General features: G+C 44.6%; 1 long non-coding RNA gene across 1 annotated transcript in view; it reads right to left on the bottom strand.

Annotated features, from left to right (window-relative positions):
* Positions 1–6,832: 6,832 nt before the first annotated feature.
* LOC149126652 (uncharacterized) overlaps positions 6,833–20,280 on the bottom strand; it is a 31,461-nt gene continuing 18,013 nt past the window's right edge. Inside the window, exons 2-3 of the long non-coding RNA XR_016234608.1 lie at positions 15,991–16,228; positions 6,833–7,286 (exon numbers count right to left, since the gene is read on the bottom strand). This is a non-coding gene — a long non-coding RNA (uncharacterized LOC149126652). The remainder of the gene's footprint in view (positions 7,287–15,990; positions 16,229–20,280) is intronic.

Here is a 20,280-nt window from a genome sequence, read left to right as displayed (position 1 = left end):
TCTGCTGTGGCCAGGGAGTGCAGTGGAGGATGGCCCAAGTACTTGGGCCCTGCACCCCATGGGAGACCAGGATAAGTACCTGGCTCCTGCCATTGGATCAGCGCGGTGCGCCGGCCGCAGCGCGCCGGCCACGGCGGCCATTGGAGGGTGAACCAACGGCAAAAGGAATACCTTTCTCTCTGTCTCTCTCTCTCTCACTGTCCACTCTGCCTGTTCAAAAAAAAAAAAACAAAAAACAAAAAAAACACACCTTTCTCTCTGTCTCTCCCTCTCTCTGTCTGTAACTCTACCCCTCAAATAAATAAATAAAATCTAAAAAGAAAGAAAGAAAGAAAAGAGTATAGACAAGAGCTATAAACAATAATCAAAATTTCAAAAGAAAATGTGTATTGGGCTGTTGTTGTGTGGAGTATTCTACAAACATCCATTAGATTCAGTCATTTGATAGTATTTAGCTCTTCTATATTCCTGCTCATTTTGTCTTTAGTTGTTTAATTTATTAATGAAACATGAATAATGAAATTTCCAACTGTAATGTGAATTTGTATATCAGTGTTTTGTTTCATGTATCTGAAAGCTCGAGGTTTGTTGCATATCATTTAGAATTATTATGTCTTCTTGATGAATTGACCCATTTCTTATTATCCAATGTCCCTCTTTATTCGTGTTCATTTTTCTTGTTTTAAAATTTACTTTGGCGGTGAGTGTTTGGTGCAGAAGTTAAGTTGCTGCTCAGAACACTGCATTCCTTATCCGAGAGATTAGTTCCACTCTCAGCTTCTCTGCTTCCAGTTCAGCTCCTAACTGGGAGGCAGCAGATGATGGGTCTCTGCCTTTGCTTTCCTTTTCTTTTTTTTTTTTTTTTTTTTTTTTTTTTTTTTTTTTTTTTTTTTTTTTTTGACAGGCAGAGTGGACAGTGAGAGAGAGAGACAGAGAGAAAGGTCTTCCTTTGCCGTTGGTTCACCCTCCAATGGCTGCCGCGGCTGGCGCGCTGCGGCCGGCGCACCGCGCTGATCCGATGGCAGGAGCCAGGAGCCAGGTGCTTTTCCTGGTCTCCCATGGGGTGCAGGGCCCAAGCACCTGGGCCATCCTCCACTGCACTCCCTGGCCACAGCAGAGGGCTGGCCTGGAAGAGGGGCAACCGGGACAGAATCCGGCGCCCCAGCTGGGACTAGAACCCGGTGTGCCGGCGCCGCTAGGCGGAGGATTAGCCTATTGAGCCGCGGCGCCGGCCTCTTTCCTTTTCTTTTAATTTATTTTTATTTATTTGAAAAGGAGAGTTACAGAGAGGCAGAGGCAGAGAGAGGGAGGTCTTCCATCTACTGGTTCATTCCACAAATGGCCGCAATGCCCGGAGCTGGGCCGTTCAAAAGCCAGGAGCCAGGAGCTTCTTCTGGGTCTCCCACGTGGGTGCAGGGCCTCAAGGACTTGGGCCATCTTCTACTGCTTTCCCAGGCCACAGCAGAGAGCTGGATCAGAAGTGGAGAAGCTAGGACTAGAACCTGCGCCCATATGGGATGCTGGCACTGCAGGCGGTGACTTCACCAGCTACGCCACAGTGCCAGCCCTGCCTTGGCTTTCGACTTGCCCAGCCTTGGCTGTTGTAGGCATTTGGGGATGGACCAGTGGGAGGAAGATCTCTCCATGTATGTCTCTCCTTTTCTTTCTCTCCCTCTGCATTTCTTTCAAATAACAATAAAATTAATTAATTAAAATCTGCTTTTATGACTAATACTTATACAGCCATTCTAGCTTTCTGTTGCTTAGTGTTTGCATGGCATATTTTTATATTCTCTTACTTTTAAGTTACATAGATATTATATTTAAATTTGATTTCTTGTGGGTAGCCTATCTTTGGATTTTTTTTAATGAGTACAATCCCTGCTTTTTAATTGGTTTGTTCAGTTCATTTACCTTCTACGTCATTTTGGGTACATTTGGATTTATGTCTACCTTTTTACTATTTGTTTTCTTGTTTTCCTCCTCTGTTCCCCTTGCCCTAATTTCTTTGGTTTCTTCAAATATTTGATCATATACGTTAGGCCCTGAGGCATGATTCCATGGATCCCTGCGGTTCTGTTCATTTTTTCCCATCTCTTTTCTCTCTATTGTTAAAATTGAGTGATTTCTATTGCTCTGCCTTCAGATTCATGTACTGTTTCCTCTGTCATCTCCATTCTGCTACTGAGCTCATCTAGTGAAAAATTTCTTTTAATTATTATCTTTTATTTAAAAATTTTCCATTCAAGGACAATCATTTGGCATAGTGGTTGAAATGCAGATCCATTCATCTGCATCCCATAGCAGAATGCTTGGCTTCAGTGCTGCCTTCAGCAACTGGGTCCAGCTTCCTGCCAGTGTAGACCCTGGAAGGCAGCAGATGATGGCTAAAGTAGTTGGATTCCTGCTACCACACAGGAGATCTGGATGGAGTTCCTGGCTCCCGGCTTCAGCTTTAGCCAAGCCTTGATGTCACATACATTTGGGGAGTGAACCAGCAAATGGGAGCTTTATGTCTAACTTCTCTATGCATGGTTATAATCATCTGTTTAAAAGTCTGTCTCATAATTACATGTGTATTTTCTTGAGGTTGATATCTTTTTTTTTTTTTTAAGATTTATTTATTTATTTATTTGAAAGAGTTACACAGAGAAAGAACGAGAGGCAGAGAGAGAGAGTCTTCCATCTTCTGGTCCACTCCCCAGTTGGCCACAACAGCCGGAGCTGCATCAATCCGAAGCCAGAAGCCATGAGCCTCCTCTGGGCCTCCCACGTGGGTGCAGGAGCCCAAGCACTTGGGTCATCTTCTACTGTTTTCCCAGGCCATAGCAGAGAGCTGGATCTGAACTGCCAAGCACTTGGGTCATCTTCTACTGCTTTCCCAGGCCATAGCAGAGAGCTGGATCTGAACTGGAGCAGCCAGGACTTGAACTGGCACCCATATGGGATGCTTGCGCTGCAGGCCAGGTCTTTAATCCTCTTTAATTCTCCTGATTGGCAGAAGTAGGGGTGGGGAGAAATGTACCTGGGGCTCCCACCTGTCAATAGTCAGACTGACTGCATGGGCTAGGGAGGCAGCCTCCCGCGATCCCCCACAAAGATTTATTTATTTATTTGAAGGGCAGAGTTACAGAGAGGCAGAGGTAGAGAGAAAGAGGTCTTCTATCTGCTGGTTCACTCCCCAAATGGCCACAATGGCTGGAGCAGAGCAGATCCAAAGCCAGCAACCTGGAGATTCTGGGACTCCCACGCGGGTGCAGGGGCCCAATGACTTGGGCCATCTTCTGCTGCTTTCCCAGGCACGTTAGTAGGGAGCTGGATCTGAAGCAGAGCAGCAAGGACCCGAACCAGCAGCCATATGGGATGCCGGCACTGCAGGCGGTGGCTTTTACCCATTACACCACAGTGCCAGCCCTTGAGGTTGTATTTCTAAGGGTAAAAATAGTAGGGTTCAAAACTGAGTTCTGTACTATCATCACAAACCAGTGGAATGTAGAAATGTCTAAGATCAAGCATACTTTTTGAAGAAGTATACACTGCATATGAACATAAAGGTTCTTGCTGAATTGTATTGCTCTTTAGCAAATGACTAGAAGAATATTATATTTTTAAACAAAAAAAGCAAAAATGCATCGTGTTGGTATGCAAGTTAGAATCAACTTTTGTTAAGTTACTAAAATATGTTTTCAGAGCTGTGGCCCTTGCCCCCTGAACCTCTCTCCTCCAGGCTCCAGCTACCTCATCCAGGGGCCCTAACACTTCCTTCTTTAGCTCCTCCCAGCAAGAGTTAATACAAGACAGGGCAAGGAGCCTACTGAACTCTGCTCCAGTCCTGTGGTTGAAGACTACCAGGATTAGTCAAGGCCACTGCCTACCACCATTAAATGTCTGAAATATCACCTCTGCCAGACCTTAAGTTTGTGCAGCCTTTTACAAAAGATGCTTACGTACATTGTCTTGTTTAAGCTTCCCATCAACTCTGTGACATTAGTAGGGGTTATTAATACCATTAGAAAGTACTTTCTAAAATGAACACATGATCAATGTGGAAAATGAGTTATTGTTGGGAAACTCTAGACTCAGAAAGCTTGTCACTTCCCCGGGGTCACGTGGTTATAGGCGCTCAAGTCTAAATTGCTAACAGCTTCAAGAATGCTCCATAGTTAGGAGTTCTGGGGTTGGGGAGGGAAATTTTACTCCAGGCTGGCAGATGTGAGAGGACAACTGAGGGACTGGTGGGACATGAGCAGGCTGAGGAGCATTGTTCTCTAACGGTAGGGAAATACCCCATTTCCAGGCTCACTTTGAGACCCCTAGAGCTGAAATCCCACAAAGCCTGGTCACAGAGGGCCCTGAGGCAAAGCTTTCCCTGACTACATTGCTTCATCGCTCGCTCAAATCTGGATGTGGGTGAAGGAGGCAGGAAGCAAACACCCCTGAGCAGTGGGAACAGTGTGCCCACACAACCCTCCCTTAGCTCCCTTCACAGCAGGGTTGGATCCAGGCTTTTGCGGTGCCTAAATCTTGTACAGTTTTAAGCCTCTTAAATAAGAGGAGGGATGGGTGTTCAGCCTCAGTTAAGACCCTTGTGCCACGTAGGAGTGCTGGCATTTAATCCTCTGCTCCAACTCCCGACGCCAGCTTCCTTGCCAGTGCACATCCTTGGAAGCAGCAGGTGATGGCCCAAGTAGCTGGGTCCCTGCCACACAAATGGGAGACTAGACTGAGCTTCCAGCTCCAGGCTTTGGCCCCTGCCCCGCCCTGGCTATTACAGGCATTTAGGGAGTAAACCAGCAGACAAGAGCTCTCTTTCCCTCTCACTAGCTCACTCTCTCTCTCTCTCTTTCTCGTTCTCACTCTCACTCTCTTCCTCCCTCTCAAATATTGAAAGAAAAGAAAAGAAAAGAAAATGAGATTAAAATGGAAAAATTTAATATAGGATTTTGGGAAGAACTTTGAGAGTGCAAAAGTTCAAACTACAGTAGCTTTATATCTGCTTGTGCTTAACAGTTGTAGCCAATGTGACCACAGCAGAGGGAATTAGTCAATCAAGTAGCATGAGTATTCTTCACCTCTGTCAATAGCCATGCCTCGGGGCCAGTGCTGTGGCATAGTAGGTTAAGCCTCTGCCTGTGGTGCCAGCATCCCATATGGGCGCCAGTGCAAGTCCCGGCTGCTCCACTTCCGATCCAGCTCATCCAGCTCTCTGCTATGGCCTGGGAAAGCAGTGGAAGATGGCCTAAGCCCTTGGGCCCCTGCACCCACATGGGAGACCCAGAAGAAGGTCCTGGCTCCTGGCTTCGGATAGGTTCAGCTCCTGCCATTGGCGACCATTTGGGGAGTGAACCAGCGGATGAAAGACCTCTTTCTCTCTCTCTCTGCCTCTGCCTCTCTGTAACTCTGCCTTTCAAATAAATAAATAAATAAATAAATCTTTTTAAAAATTGTTTAAAAAAGAGAGAAAAAGAAAAAATGGTTTGAGGCAACAGAGTAATTCTGGGCCTTGTTCTATCTTGTGCCAGAGTAGGATTTTCCAGGCTCTTTTTTTTTAACCCAGAGAAAATATTAAAAAAACAACAAATATTAAAAAAAAAAACAACAATCAACATAAAAGGAGTGAAGATAGCCCTTCAGGGTAAGCGTGGTTTGAACAGAGAAACTAGTGGAGCAATAACCCACAGAGAATTCCCTGGTCATAAGGGCAAAGCAGAGGACACAGCTAAAAGGTGCATCTAGTCCAGAGTGGGTCTTTCTGCAGACTCAGAAATTCGTTCTGGGGATATCATCATCAACGCAGAAATCACATAAAAGGGGAAAAGGACAGACTTTCCTGCAATACTTGACTTGGCCTAAACCCACAACGGAATTCATTCTGGTTTCTGTTTATGTGTCTTTTGGCCACAGTCTAAGAGGGGCGTGAGCCACTATCACACTGAGTGTGTCCTGGTGCCCAAGTGAAGTTTCTAAATGAATGCACTAATTGCTCAAGTCTTCACTTGGCTTAGTCAACAGTGTGCGCCAAGCACCTGCTGTGTGTCGTGGCTGCACCGTGAAGGTTTGCACAGAGCCGTGTGGCCTCCCCCGCCTTCATCTCGTTCTGCAAAATGCTGAGCTCATCCTTCTGGGTGCCCCCTCCAGGGCCACTCAGCTCAGTCATTTGTTCCTGCCAAAGTACTTGCCAGCTGTACACTGCAATTCTCAACGAACACTGCTTCCAGAATGTTGTACCTTGTTTCAAGAAAGGGTTATTTATTTATTTGAAATGCAGAGTTACAGAGAGAGAGAGAGAGAGAGAGAGAGAGATTCATCTGCTGATTCACACCCCAAATGGCCACAACAGTTGGAGTTGGTCCAGGCCAAAGCCAGGAGTCTGGAACCATCTGGGTCTCCCTTGTGGGTGGCAGGGGCTCAAGTACTTGGACCATCTTCTGCTGCTTTCCCAGGTGCTTTAGGATCAGAAGTGGAACAGCCAGAACTCAAATCAGTGCTCACAGGGAATGCCAGCATCTCAGGTGGTGGCTTACCCCACTATGCCACAACACCAGCCCTGAATGCCTTATCTTATTTTAAATATTTTTTGAATGCATGTTCTCTCCTCTGAATGAGATCACAAACCTCTTAAAGGTAAAAGCACATTCTCATTAGTACCCTGCTGCCTACTCTCTCCTTCCTCATTACAAACCCACATACAGCCTGGTACATATTTATTTTCCTTTAAAGTATAATTTGTCTTTACTAAATAACTGACACTAGTTCATCATGGAAATATTAGTTAATACAGACAAGCAAAATGAAGTATTTTAATTACCCACAATTCCACCACCCAAGAATAACTACCATTAACATTTTGTACACAATATACACCAAACAGGAAGTCTATGTGCCCCCAGGGAGCTAATGTTTGCAGGGGCTGATTGAAGAAGAAGTAAGAGGCTGGAGTTACACGTGTGGATGTGCTCCTTCGGGCCCAGGGTGGAAAGTGGAAGAGTGCTTTTAGAGACCTGGCCAAGCAGCTGAAAAATACTCCTCCTGTCAGTTTTTGGAAACTTTCATCATGAATCAAAGCTGTCCTTCCACAACACATGAACCGATTCAAGGAGAAGTGTGGTCTCCCAACCAGCAACAGCGTCTCCTGAAATGCACATTCTCAGGCCCCATCCCATACCTGCCGAGTCTGAAGGTTCCGAAGGGGGCCCAGCACTCTGTGTTTTGACAGTGAGATTGAGAAGCTCTGTCCGGAGACAAGGATTCTGTCTGCTTCATTGTCGGGTCACCTGTCTCAACACCTGGTGGTGAGAAGGGTGAAAAGAATGTGTTCAATAAAGAACAAAAGTACCTGCTAGAGATACATCAATTTTAAAATTGTTTTACTATAGAATATTTCCCAGAGAAACATAAAAGATTTCAGAAATACAGAATACAGCCAGAACCGTCTATATATCTAATCTATATATCTAATTAAATCTCAGCATTTTGCCACATTTCTTTTACTTTTTTTTTCTTTGAGAGAACAAAAACATTGCAGATACAACGGAGGGTGTTCTGTGTGTCCTTATTCTTCTATCTCCTTCTCCAGAAATAACCAAGATCATGAAGTCGGCATTAATCATTCTTGTGCATGTTTTATGCTTTTGCTCCATATTCATGTGTCTAGAAACAAATATATGGTATTGTTTTGCAGACTTTTAAACTATTTAAATGGTATCACACTCTACATACCCTGCAATTAGCTTTTCTGTGTGTTTTTTTTTTTTTTTGGATTTATCATTGTGCAGACACAAAGCTGCGATTCATCATTTTAATTGCTATATAATATTCCCGTGTATGAATATATGATGTTCTATGAATGTGTTCTTCTATTAATGATGTTTAAATGTTTCCAGTTGATTTAGTTTTTCACTATTAAATTAAATGTTGCCACAGACGTATGAGTGCACTTCAAAAAGTTCAGGGAGGTGGGAGGCATTGCGGAGTGACTGGAGTTGAATGCAGTGTAATGGGAGGGGCAGCCTCCCTGTGCCCTGAGAAACAGGCAACAACAGCCCAAGTGCCTGGGAAGTGGCTGCCCTGAGGATCCAGCCCTGGTTTCATTCTTGGTACCTCAGTCTCTCCCGTGTGTTTGGTTGGACTGGGAGCTCTTTCCTGAATTTGTCTCCAGATTAGGGTTAGAGGACAGGTCCCTCCAGCAGGTGCTCACCAGCAAGGTAGGGTCTACAGTCACCAAATGGAGTCTTGTTTCTATTTATAATAAAATTTCAGAGGACAACTAAAAAAAGGTTTGTGCAAAAATAGAATTAAGACGTAAGTTTACTTTGGTGCAAAAAATATTTGAAATTCATGCATAGAAGGGATCCTCAAAAAGTTCATAAAAATACATAATATGAAAAGCTATGCATGGATTTCAAAAATTTTTGCACCAAAATAAACTTGTCTTTTATTTCCATTTTTCCATGAACTTTTCAGAGTGCCCTTGTGCATATCTTCTGAGGAGACCAAATAGTGTTTGACTAAGGTATACACCATGAGTAGATTTCTGAGGTTATAGGATTTTTAATCAACTTTGAAATGATTAATATACTTTCTTTCATTCTTTCTTCTTCTTCTTCTTCTTTATTTATTTATTTATTTTTTATTTTGTTAATTTATTTGACAGTGAGAAGGAGAGACAGAGAGAAAGGTCTTCCATCTGCTGGTTCACTCCAAATGGCTGCAACAGCTGGAGCTGAGCTAATCTGAAGCCAGGAGCCAGGAGTTTCTTCCAGGTCTCCCACACAGGTGCAGGGGCCCAAGTGCTTAGGGCCATCTTCTACTGCTTTCCCAGGCCACAGCAGAGAACTGGAAGAAGAGCAACCGAGACTAGAACCAGCACCCAAATGGGAGGCCGAAGCTGCAGGTGGAGGATTAACCTACTACGCCACAGTGCCGGCCCCAGATTATAGGATTTGAATATTTCTGGTCTTAGCAGATAAAAGCAGTTCATTCCCCAAAATGTTTTACCAATTTCTCCACCCTTTTTCTCCCATGATTGGTATTGTTGGACTTTTAAATGTTGGCCAATTAGATGAGTATGAAATGGTTTCTCATCATGGCTATCGACTTTTTTTCCAACTGAATCTGTCTCTTTTTACTTTTCAGTAATCTCTGCTAGAATTAGCTACTTCTGTCGTAGGTGATGAAATGTGTTAAGGCTCCACTTCAAATATTGGCACTGCCACAAGCATGGTCTTTCCCTTTACTGTAATTCAGAATTAAACTTTGGATTCTCAGTTTTTATATTCCAGTCCCGGCAGTTTTCACTGTAGAAGTTATCTGAAGACAGTCTTAATACTCTGTAGTAGTTGTCTGCAAACCAGGTTTAGCTTCTCCAGGAATACTACAGGATGGATTTAGCTTAAATGTACATTAAAACTGAGCGGCATGCTCTCAAGTGAATTGAAATGCATTTTATTTTTAGACAACCTGCATGCCAATGTTTTCTTTCCTTAAAAACAATACCTCCACTCAAAGTAAATCACAGTCAAAATAAATGAGGAGCTCAGGATAACATCAGTCCCATTTCTTGTAAGTCCTGGTGTTGTGTGGATGACAAGCAGCAGCCAGTTAATGATGAGCAGTGATAGATCCAAATTGCCAATTTTGTTAACAGTTTTCCATTTCTAAGCCATCCTTAAAGAGACTCATAAATGGGGCCACACCATCCTCACGGGGGTCCAGCAGAGCAGCCATGCCATCTGGATTCCTGTTGTCACCAATATAGAACCAGTAGTTTCTGAAATCAGCAAGGATGGGCTCGATTTGTTCTTCAGCCCCTGTCATAAAAGGTCTTCCTCTTTCTGGTCTCTGTTCAAGTTTGCCTTTGATTGATCTCATGTCATCTTTGAGTCATAAAACTGACATGTATGTGCACCAAGAAATAAGTCTCTGATAGCATCTCCATTTCAGAAAGAGTTTTGATAGCAAGAAAGCCTGGGAAGGAGGGGAATGCGGAAAAGCTCCAAGGAAAGGGAAGAGATGGAAAGAGGGGCAGCCACAGGTTCCGTTTGCCTTCCTCGGGTGCCCTCCAGGGCTGCCCCCCACCAGTTGTCTCATCAGCTTTGTTCCCTTCTTCCCCAGCTGGAGGCCCATACCCTGGGAGAGGCTGTAGCAAAACCTAGACTGAGAAGGGGTTTTTCTGATCCTGAGTTTTAGGGCTTCTCTGATTCTGGACTGGTTAACCCAATGGGTGTTAAAGAGGTGTGCACATCCTGTTACTAATAGGGTGTGTTTCAGAAATCTGGGAGGACTTTCTGGTTATCACAGTGATGGAGGTGTTGTCATTCCTGGCATCAGTGTGCTAGGATCAGAATGCTAAGTTGCCTTCAAGGTAGGGGACAGACTTACTCAACCCAGAATTCCCCTTGCCCACTTCACTCAACTTTCGAAAGCCTTGCTGGACATTTATATTTGGGAAAGGCTGTCTCTAATGACTGAGCCTAAAGCTTAATTCTGCTTCCTGTGTAATCACAAAGTTTTTGTTGTTATGGTATTGTGGGTTTACTCTGATTTTTCAGTTTAAGTATAAACTGCTATTTAAACTGAGGAAAATTTCCAACTCTGTCTTGTTAAGAACTTTTCCAAAAGTGGGCCACTGGACAGATTTCAAGAGAATCCGTCACCTGAAAATGTCGATCACGATTATTTAAATCACCATCACAAGCCACACACTCATGCTGGCTTACCATTGAACGTTAACGCTCTCACAGTGATTCTATATCTCAGGGCCAACATCTGACAACTTCAATTTGATTTCTATCATAGTTAGGCCTGAGCATTCCATATAGTTTAACTGTAACCCCACACTCCTTTTGTTTCTCCTTCTAAATTACTCACTGCAATTATTTTTAGATCTTGTGTGTAGAATGAACACATTGCTTACTCATGTGGGAGATCCGGATGGGGTTCCTTGCTCCTGGCTTCAGCCTGCTCAGCCCCTAGATGTTACAGTCATGTGGGGAGTGAACCAGTGGATGGGAGAACTCCCCCACTTTCTCTCTGTCTCTGTGTGTGTATCTCTCTCTCTTTCTCTCTGTTGCTCTGCCTTTCAAAATAATTAATTAATTATCTTAAAAGAACACATTGCTAATGAATTTCATTTGGGTATAGATAAAGGAGCATTATTAATATCAAGAACCAATGACCTTGTTAAGGAAATTTGGATCAAGAGAGTAAAATAAAAAAAAAAAAAAAACACCAAAAACTCCACAAACCTATGCTCCTCGGGATCACACAATTGGAAGTCGAGAGGAGAAACTTGCTCTCCTTACTGACACCAAATCGAGACTCTCTCCATTGATTCATTCTCTTTTTGCAAGCAGTGGCTTCCACCGGCATAGTAACAGCAGCAGCTTACGAATTTGTGACATCTGCTATGTGCCAGACACCATTTGCTCTGGCTTGTGTGTGGCTTCTCCAAGATCCAGGGGCTGCCAGTGTAATGGTGTTGAGAGGCGGGGCCTTCCAGAAACAATTCGGCCACCAGGGCTCCTGCTTTGCAAATGGGATCAAGTCCCCCTTAATAGAGGTGTCTCATAACGTTCAGCTCTCCTGGCCCTCTGCCTCTGGTCCTGTGAGGACACAGCATCCAAGACACTGACTCAGAAGCAGAGACAGGACCCTTTCCAGACCACGAACCTGCCAGGTCTTGATCTTGAACTTTCCAACATTCAGAACTGTGAGAAAACAAATTTCTCTTTAGAGAGAGATTTTTTTAAAGCTTTATTTATTTATTCGAAAGCTAGAGTTGTCAAGAGAGGAGAGAGAGAGAGAGAGAGAGAGCGAGCGAGCTTCCATCCACTGGTTCACCCTTCAAATGGCTGAACAGCCAGGAGCTTCTTCCGAGTCTCCCACGTGGGTGCAGGGGCCCAAGCACTCGGGCCAACCTCCGCTGCTTCACCGGTGCATTAGCAGGGAGCTGGATCAGAAGTGGAGCACCCATATGCGATGCTGGCGTAGCAGGCAGCAGCTTAATCTGCTATGCCACAGCCCCAGCCCCAGAAAGGATAAACTTCTGTTCTGTACAGATTACCCAGTCCTAGGCAGTTTGTCACAGCAACACAAAATGAACTAAAACATTTAGTTTACATTTACTAATCCTTTGGTCCTTGCAACAATTTACATATTACGTATTTTTACATTTAAAAAATTTATTTATCTCATTTTATTTGAAACTCAGAGAGACCGAGTAAGACAGAGACAGAGAGGGATCTTCTACCTGCTGATTCACTCTCCACATGCACACATGATGAGAGTTGAGCCAGGCCAAAGCCAGGAGCCTGGAACTCAGTCTGAATCTATCATGTGAGTGACAGGGACCCAAGTACCTGAGCTATCTCCTGCTGCTTCCTAGGGTGAGCTGCATCAGCAGGAACTGGAATAGGGAGCAGAGTTAGGACCTCGAACCCAGGCGCTCTGATATGGGATGTGGGTGTCCCAGACAGCATCTTCACTGCTGCACCGAATGCCTGCCCCTAAGCACTATTCACATTCTACATATGAGGAAACCAACACAAGAGAGCCTAGGCAAGATACACAGCTAATGTGTACTGGCTCATCATCAGCTCACTCCATCACATCAAAGACAGGCTCAGAAAGAATTTGGATTGTAAAAATGGAGGGAAATGCACACATCCAAGCAGTACCAATACTTAAGTGTCCCTAGATGAGCTTCTGGGGTTATGTGGATGCCCTGAAACCGCAAACAAGTCATGCACCTATGTGTGTGCATTTGCATATCATTCTACAGAGGACACCCATGGATCCCATTGGATTCTCAAAGGGGTCCCCAACTGCGGAAAAGTTAGAACCGGTGCAAAGGATTATTAGCAGGACTCAGTGACACAAAGGATCTAGGCCCAAAATGTTCCGACCCACCTTGCCGTCCATGGCCTGAGTGAGTGTGGGCACAGGAAGTCCCTTGGCCCATAGCATGACTGTCATCTCTTCACTCTCATTGGCATCTCCACTAAGCAACAGCCTGTTGGTTCTGGTTGTTTCTCATATTGAGAAAATCAACATGATATACAAATGGGTTAGAAGAGAAGGCACTGGATGAAGAAGGCAAATAAATGAGGGGCCGGTGCTGTGGCACAGTAGGTTAATTCTCTGCCTGCAGGGCCAGCATCCCATTTGGGCACCAGTTTGGGTCCCGGTTGCTCCTCTTCCGGTCTAGCTCTCTGCTATGGCCTAGGAAAGCAGTAGAAGATGGCCCAAGTCTTTGGGCCCCTGCACCCACATAGAAGACCCAGAGGAAGCTCCTGGCTCCTGGCTTCAGATTGGTATAGCTCCGGCTGTTGCAGCCATTTGGGGAGTGAACCAGAGGAAGGAAGACCTCTCTCTCTGTCTCCTTTTCTTCTCACTGCCTGTAACTCTACCTCTCAAATAAATAAATAACAATCTTTTAAAAAATAAATAAGGAGTGAATAAAGGGGGTAAAGAACCATATTCTGAGAGCAGGAGGGAGGTCTGGAGGTCTGTTTTTTTCTCCAGGACCTCCAAGGAGGTAGAGTGCACACAGCTTAGCAGGGGCCCTCCCGTCTGTAACCCCTTGGCCCACCATATCAGCTTTGGCCAAGGTTCCTGTGCACACCAGTGGCTTCCTGTCTCAAACACCTTCTGCCTCTGGACCCCATGTCTCAGTATCACGCCAATCACCACACCTCCATCAATGAAGGCAGGAGCTGGTAAATAAACTCTTGATTCCTTGACTTTGGCTGGATGGTTCTGAGTGTGCTTTCCAGTCTTTCAGGTGTTCCCAGGGCAATGGGGCCCTGTGGCCCACAGCAGGCTGCTCACCCATGCACCTTTGATCAACAGTTCCAATTTCCTTTTCTCAACCCCTCAACCCCAGCCTGTGCTTCCTGGAACCATCTCCAAAAGAAATTCGCATCCAAACCCTTGTCTTAGGGTCTGTCCTTAGGGGCGCCCATGCTAAGACAGCCCCCTTGGAGGTGGTATGTCAGTTGGGAATTCAGACTTTACAGACAGGGCCACTGGCAGACCTTCTGCCATATCTTGCAGGATGCACCATGACCACGTACAGCTGGCGTGTGGGTGGGGGTGCTGAGGGGAAGCTTTAAGCCCCTTGTTGGACGACATACAGTCAGATCTATGCCATGGTGGACTCAAGAGGAAAGAAAAAAAAAAAAAACCCTAAAAGCAAATTTGCACATAGACTTAAAAGAACAATCTTGTGCAAACAGGGCCTGTGCCAAAGGTTGTGGAGTTTGTGCCCTGGCTGAAGGAGACAAATAGAAGTGAATTCCTTCCAGCCTTCCCTCTGTTCACGGAGCCGTGCACCCACGTGCAGGGTCTACCATTTTAATACTTGCATAAAGTCACTCACACGCAGCCCTGCATGCAAGCATCTCATCTCTAGTGGTTCACACTGAAAAATCAGCGAAGTTTCATTTTCAAAGCCAAAATATCATGGCCAGCCATATATTCTTCATAACAATATTCCACTGATCTTGAACAAAAGCAGTTTGAAAGCCCCGGGCTGTTTGCTGTAATGGAATTTTCCTCATGCGAAAAAGTAAGCAGTGCTGTTGTATTATTAATGGAGTTTTATCCTTTTTTCCACCAACTTGACAGTTTTAGTATCATGTTGGTACGATTTATTCCACTAAATGATTAGAATACTTCTGTGTCACGTTTCTATCTTCCAGTTTAAGACGTCTGTATTCTTGCTGCGTTTGTCTGACATTTAATGAGATTAGGACTTGTTTGCTCTGTGTTGGATGGCACTAACCCTCCTGCCAGCGTTCACTGTCCAGTCTTTGTGCTGGGCCAGGCTGCAGGTATTTGAGCAAATGGATGGTTATTCTCAGCAATAAAAATGAGCAAATAATGTGAAAGCACCCATACCTCAAAAAGCAGAAAGCGACCTCTGTTTGACCTTGAGGTCTACGCACTAGAGAGGAAAGTTCCCTAACAGACAAAACAAGCCGCGAGCCAGAGAGAAAGAGAAGAAGATTGCTTACTTTCTGATTACTTTGTTTAAACCAAGCTTCTCTCTGGTTTGTAATCCTTTATGGGAGCATATTAAGAGGGGGCAGTTTAAGGTCTGTTTAGATCGGAGAAGAATCATGAAGTAAACAATTAATATTTAGGAACAGGACTCAGAATCTTCCATATGTAGGCCTTTTCTCCTCCCATTTTCATGAATAATAGCCTCAGACTGTGGTCTTAGGCTTTTCGTGCATTTATTTTTATTACTGTTGTCATATAGTCACTGGTTACACTCCTTGCGCTATTTCAGACAATCCAAAATTAGGAGAACTCCCTGGAGTAAATATTGTGATCACTTCTGCTGGTATGAGTGATGGAGAGAATACAGGGGTCTCAGTTCCAGGACTGGGGAAGCAAATTCAGAATATATATTTTATTCTGGCAAAGAGGTCTTGGAACTTTGGCTTTGAGGATTTTTAAAAATCAGTTAAAATCCCTTCTTGTCCTGACTAAGACTCCATTATATCCCAACCTAACATCCGGGGCCCAAGTGATTGCTGTCATTCCTGCCCTGAATGGACTGGCAGTGTCCAGCTTCCGGGCTCCAGCTTCTGGGGTCCCGCCCCCCAGCTTTTCACAGTGCCTGGGCCTCCTACTCAGCCCCCAAGGGAAGGTCAGTCCTGGTTCTTCCAAGAGGCTTCCCCAGCCTGCCTCAACACCTTGTCTTCCTCCTCCAGACTTACTGGCAACCCACTGCTTGGCTCTTCCCAATATTCTGTTAATTGTCTTTTCCAAGTTCCTATTTTCCAGGTAGATTGTAATTTCTTAAGGCAGAAAGGATCAGTTGCCACCATTTTTTCCTGTATTTTAGTAATAGAGCTCCAGTTGTTCAGGGTGGCTATCAACCACATAAGAATTTTATTTTCCAGCCTCTCTTGCCAAGTATGGTAATGTGACTAAATTCTGATAAGCGAGATATCAGAAGAAATGTTTTCTGGAACTTACAGGAAGATTGCATAAGGGGAGACGATTCAGTCTGAAGGCCGGGCCTTTGCCCTCTCCTCCTTCCATCTTCCTGCTGCCTGGTTAAAGAGCGGGTGGCTAGAACTAGGAAAGCCATCTTAAGCCTTGGGTGATCGTCGGGATGGGAGCCACTGGCAAACGATACCGGAGCAGAGAGACAGGAGGGGCATAGCATCCAGCGACTCTTCCATCCTGGGGCTGTCTCCTCTAGACTTATTTTCTGTAAGAGAAGAAATGTTTTAGGTGTGATCCCTTCTCATTTCATCCAGTCAAACCCACTTGTTTTCTGCCACAGCATTGTAAGGGCAGATCAGCATTTTAATCATTGCATCTCCCACCGTGCCTGACACAAGACATGATAAACTCTAAACAGCAATTTGTTCCGGCTCGAAAACCTTTTCCTTCTGACCCATAACAGTTCAAATCCTGACTAATTAGAGAATTGCTCTCGTTAAAATCATGCCCATTGGTACCATTCTCAATCTGCACAAGTTGTGAGTGCTTTCAGTTTTTGGAAGTCTTGAAGAAGTGCCACTAGCTCTCGTGTCATGGTTGACTTCCAAAGAGTTCAGACGTTTCCTCTGTTACCCAGACCAGGAACTGCCAGGGAACTGCTACTTATGGTCATGGCCGCCCGTGGCACCAGCACGGGGGAATTTCAGGGCTGCAGTCAAACCTCTCATCTGCCACGTGCCTCATATCTGCCCCTACCCCACTTCTGCAGCCTCGCTTCTAGAGGAAAAATAAGTTTCAGACTCTCCTCTGCCTTCCCTGTCTTTTATGAATATCTTTGGTAGGCAAAATCTGTCATGCGATCTGCTGGTGATGGATTTGGAGAAATGTAACTCCCAAGCCTCCACGTAATAGATCAGTCAAGATGCCTTTGTTCCTAATACTGAAAATTACCAAACTCAATTCGGCTTGCATTATAAGGAAATGTATTGGTTTGCATCACTAAAATTACAGAGCTAGGGAAGGGTTAAGACTGATCCAGGGGCATGAGGTTGGCCTAGACGTTAAGACACATGCATCCCAAATCATAGTGCTGGCTCAAGTCCCAGCTGCTCCACTTCCAGTCCCATTTCCTGTTAATATGCCTGGGGAAAGCAGCAGAAGATGATCAAAGTGCATGGGCCCCTGCCATGCACGTGGGAGACCCAGATGAAATTCCTGCTTTCTGGCTTCAGCCTGGCCTAGAGCCAGCTGTTGTGGCCATTTGGGCAGTAAACCAGCAGATGGAAGATCTCTGTCTCTCTACCTCTCTTCACTCTGCCTTTCAAATCAATTTTTAAATATATAAATAAGTTGATTCAGTATTCCTAGCTCTGTGTCCCTGTATTTATCTTGCTGTGAACTTACTTATGGGCTGGCTACATCCTCAGTTTGGCACCAGGATGGCTAGCACTCAGGTAATCGCTTCTCAGCCTTTTGGCTAAGATCAAGTGTAGCACTCAGGTATTTTCATGTCTCCACCTCCTGGAAGAGCTGATCTCCAGTCCCCAGACTGCTTGCTAACAACCTAGCCATCTGTTTCTCAAACTATTCCTAATCAAGTGCAAAATTCTACATGTCCACAATCATTTACCCACAAGCCAAAAATTCAAAAAACTTAAAACAGAAAGTTTTTTTTCCTTAAGGTTGATACAGACACAATTTGCAGCCACAAACTAACCTGGACTGTTGTAAGACTATTTATAGTATGAACAGTCTTCAAAGAGTTCATGGGAAATGTGTATTTTGCAAAGATCTATGCATGGATTAAAAAAATTTGCAACAAAATGAATTTATCTTCTAACACCATTTTTCCCCAAACATTTTTTTTTATTTGAAAGGCAGAGTTATAGGGGATGGCGAGGAGGGATCTTCTATCTACTGGTTCAGTCCCTATATGGCTACAACAGCCAGGGCTGGGCCAGACTGAAGCCACGAGCCAGGAGATTCTTCCAAGTCTCCCATATGCTTGAAAGGGGCCTAAGCACTTGAGCCATCTTCCACTGCTTTCCCCGGCACATTAGCAGGGAGCTGGATTGGAAGTGAAGCAGTCGGGACTTGAACCAGTGTCCACACGGGATGCCAACACTGCAGGAGGCAGCTTAACCCACTATGTCACAATGCTGGCCCCTACATTTTTTCTTAGAAGCTTGTACAGCAGCCACACATTTAAAAGGACTTATTTATTCATTTGAAAGGCAGATTAACAGGGAGGAAAAGACAGAGACAGAGAGAGATCTGCTACCTACTGGTTCACTCCCTAAATGCGCACAACAATTAGTGATAGGCCAGGCCAAAACCAGGGGCCAGGAGCTCCATTCAGGTCTCCTGTGTAGGGGCAAGAACCCAAGTACTTGTGCCTGCTGCCTCCCAGGCCCATTGGTAGGAAGCTGGATAGGAAGCGTGGAATAGCCAGGACTTGAACCAGCACTCCGATGTGGGTGTGGGTATCCCAAGCAAGGGTTTAACCCTTTGCACCACAGTGTCTACCCCAGTATTTTCCAATTACTAAAGCCAGTTAATCAATTGAATAATCTGGCTTGCACCTCACATATCTGTCATCTTTGTGTGTGGTGAGAACATTTAAAATCTACCATCTTAGCAGTTTTCAAGTATATAAAATGTCATTGTTAACTAGTCACCATAAATTCTAGCTTAATTTTATCAGAGGTTTTTAGCTTTAGCATTTTTGGTTACAGTTCCCTTGAGAACGTGATAAACACAAGTAACATGGCTTTTACCTTTCATTTTTAGATTTTTTTAACATGCCACCATTCTTGTTTTAGGGGACTCCTTCGTCAAGTGACTCTTGGTGGTGCCAGGTCCTGCCTCCTACAGCACAGGGCAGGTGGGATCATAGGACCCACCACCCTGACCCTATATCCCCAGCACCCAGGAGCTGCCTGTCAGACCCTCCTGCTTAGGAACCTGACCCTGCTGTGGGGAAGGCTACAAAGACGAAGGAACAGTCAAGATTGTCCATGCTGGTAGCATACTCTTGAGGTTGGTGGCGGCAACATCAAGGATCTTGTGGGTGTCCCCGCAACCACACTCCCTCCAGGCAACACAGTCATGCACTGGGTAAGGATAGTTTGGTCAAATCGAGCCACATACACAATTGTGGTTGCATAAGATTACAAAGGAGCTAAATAATTCCTGTCACCTCATGATTTCACAGGTATCACGACGTCATAGTGCAGTGCATGACTCACACATTTGTGGGGAGGCTGCTGGGAACTAAGCCGCCACGCTGACAGTTATGTAAGAGTGCACCAATACAAAGTATGTACTATACATAATATCTGATAACGATACTAAATAACTAGGGTACTGGTTTGTGTATTTACTATGCTGAATTTTTATTGTTATTTTATTGTTTACTTCTCCTCATTAAAAAAAAAGCATTTAATATAACAATTAAGATGCCTCTGGAGATACTCTCTCCCTTATCAGAGTGCCTGAGTTCAAGCCCCAGCTCTGCTTCTGATCCAGCTTCCTGCTGATGTGCGCCCTGGGAGGCAGCAGCTGGTGGCTCAAGTATTTGGGTCCCTGTCACCCACATGGGAAATTCAGATTGAGTTCCAGGCACCTGGTTTCAGACTGGTTCAGCCCTGTCTATTGTGGGCATTTGGGAAGTGAACCAGCAGCTAGAAGATCTCTGAGTCTGTCTGTCTGTTTCCCTGCCTTTCAAATGAGAAAAAAAAAAAAAAAACAAGTTAATTAATTTTTAAAAAAAATGTAATCATGTTTAAAAGTTTGCTATGAAACAGTGTGCTGTGTTATACCACCAGCAGCCCCACACACCCTGTGCTAATGTGAGTGCACTCTACGATGTTTGCACAATGACAAAACTGCCTGACACACCTCTCAGAACTTACGCCCCTTGCCAAGAGCTGCGTGCCTCTGTGGTGGTCGTGTTGGCTGTGCCAGTCCTGCAACCACCTGCTCCTTGTCCTAACCAGCTTTTGCAGCCTTGCTGCCACTTCTGATGGCTTTTTCAAAAAACAGTCTTTCTCTAAGTTAGCCAGCATTGGTCCCTATGTACCTAGTATCAACTAAACTTACTTGATTCCATTTCAGATTTTTCACTCAGAAAAATGTGCATCTCTACACAAATGTGCACCAGTTTTCACAGACTCATGGATCTCCCTAAGGCCATACACTGACCACCACAAGAACATGGACCACAGATTATGAACCTCTGTAATGACATTGTTTTTGAGAGTGTGAAGTAATAGTGACTTTTTTTCTGCCTTTTTAGCTATATTTCCACAAAGAATA

Source organism: Oryctolagus cuniculus, chromosome 5 (assembly GCF_051225735.1).
Source record: "Oryctolagus cuniculus isolate XC-2025 breed Fujian yellow rabbit chromosome 5, ASM5122573v1, whole genome shotgun sequence".
NCBI lineage: Eukaryota > Metazoa > Chordata > Mammalia > Lagomorpha > Leporidae > Oryctolagus > Oryctolagus cuniculus.
Note: the sequence above shows the minus strand (reverse complement) of the source record. Positions and strands in the feature narration are given on the sequence as shown.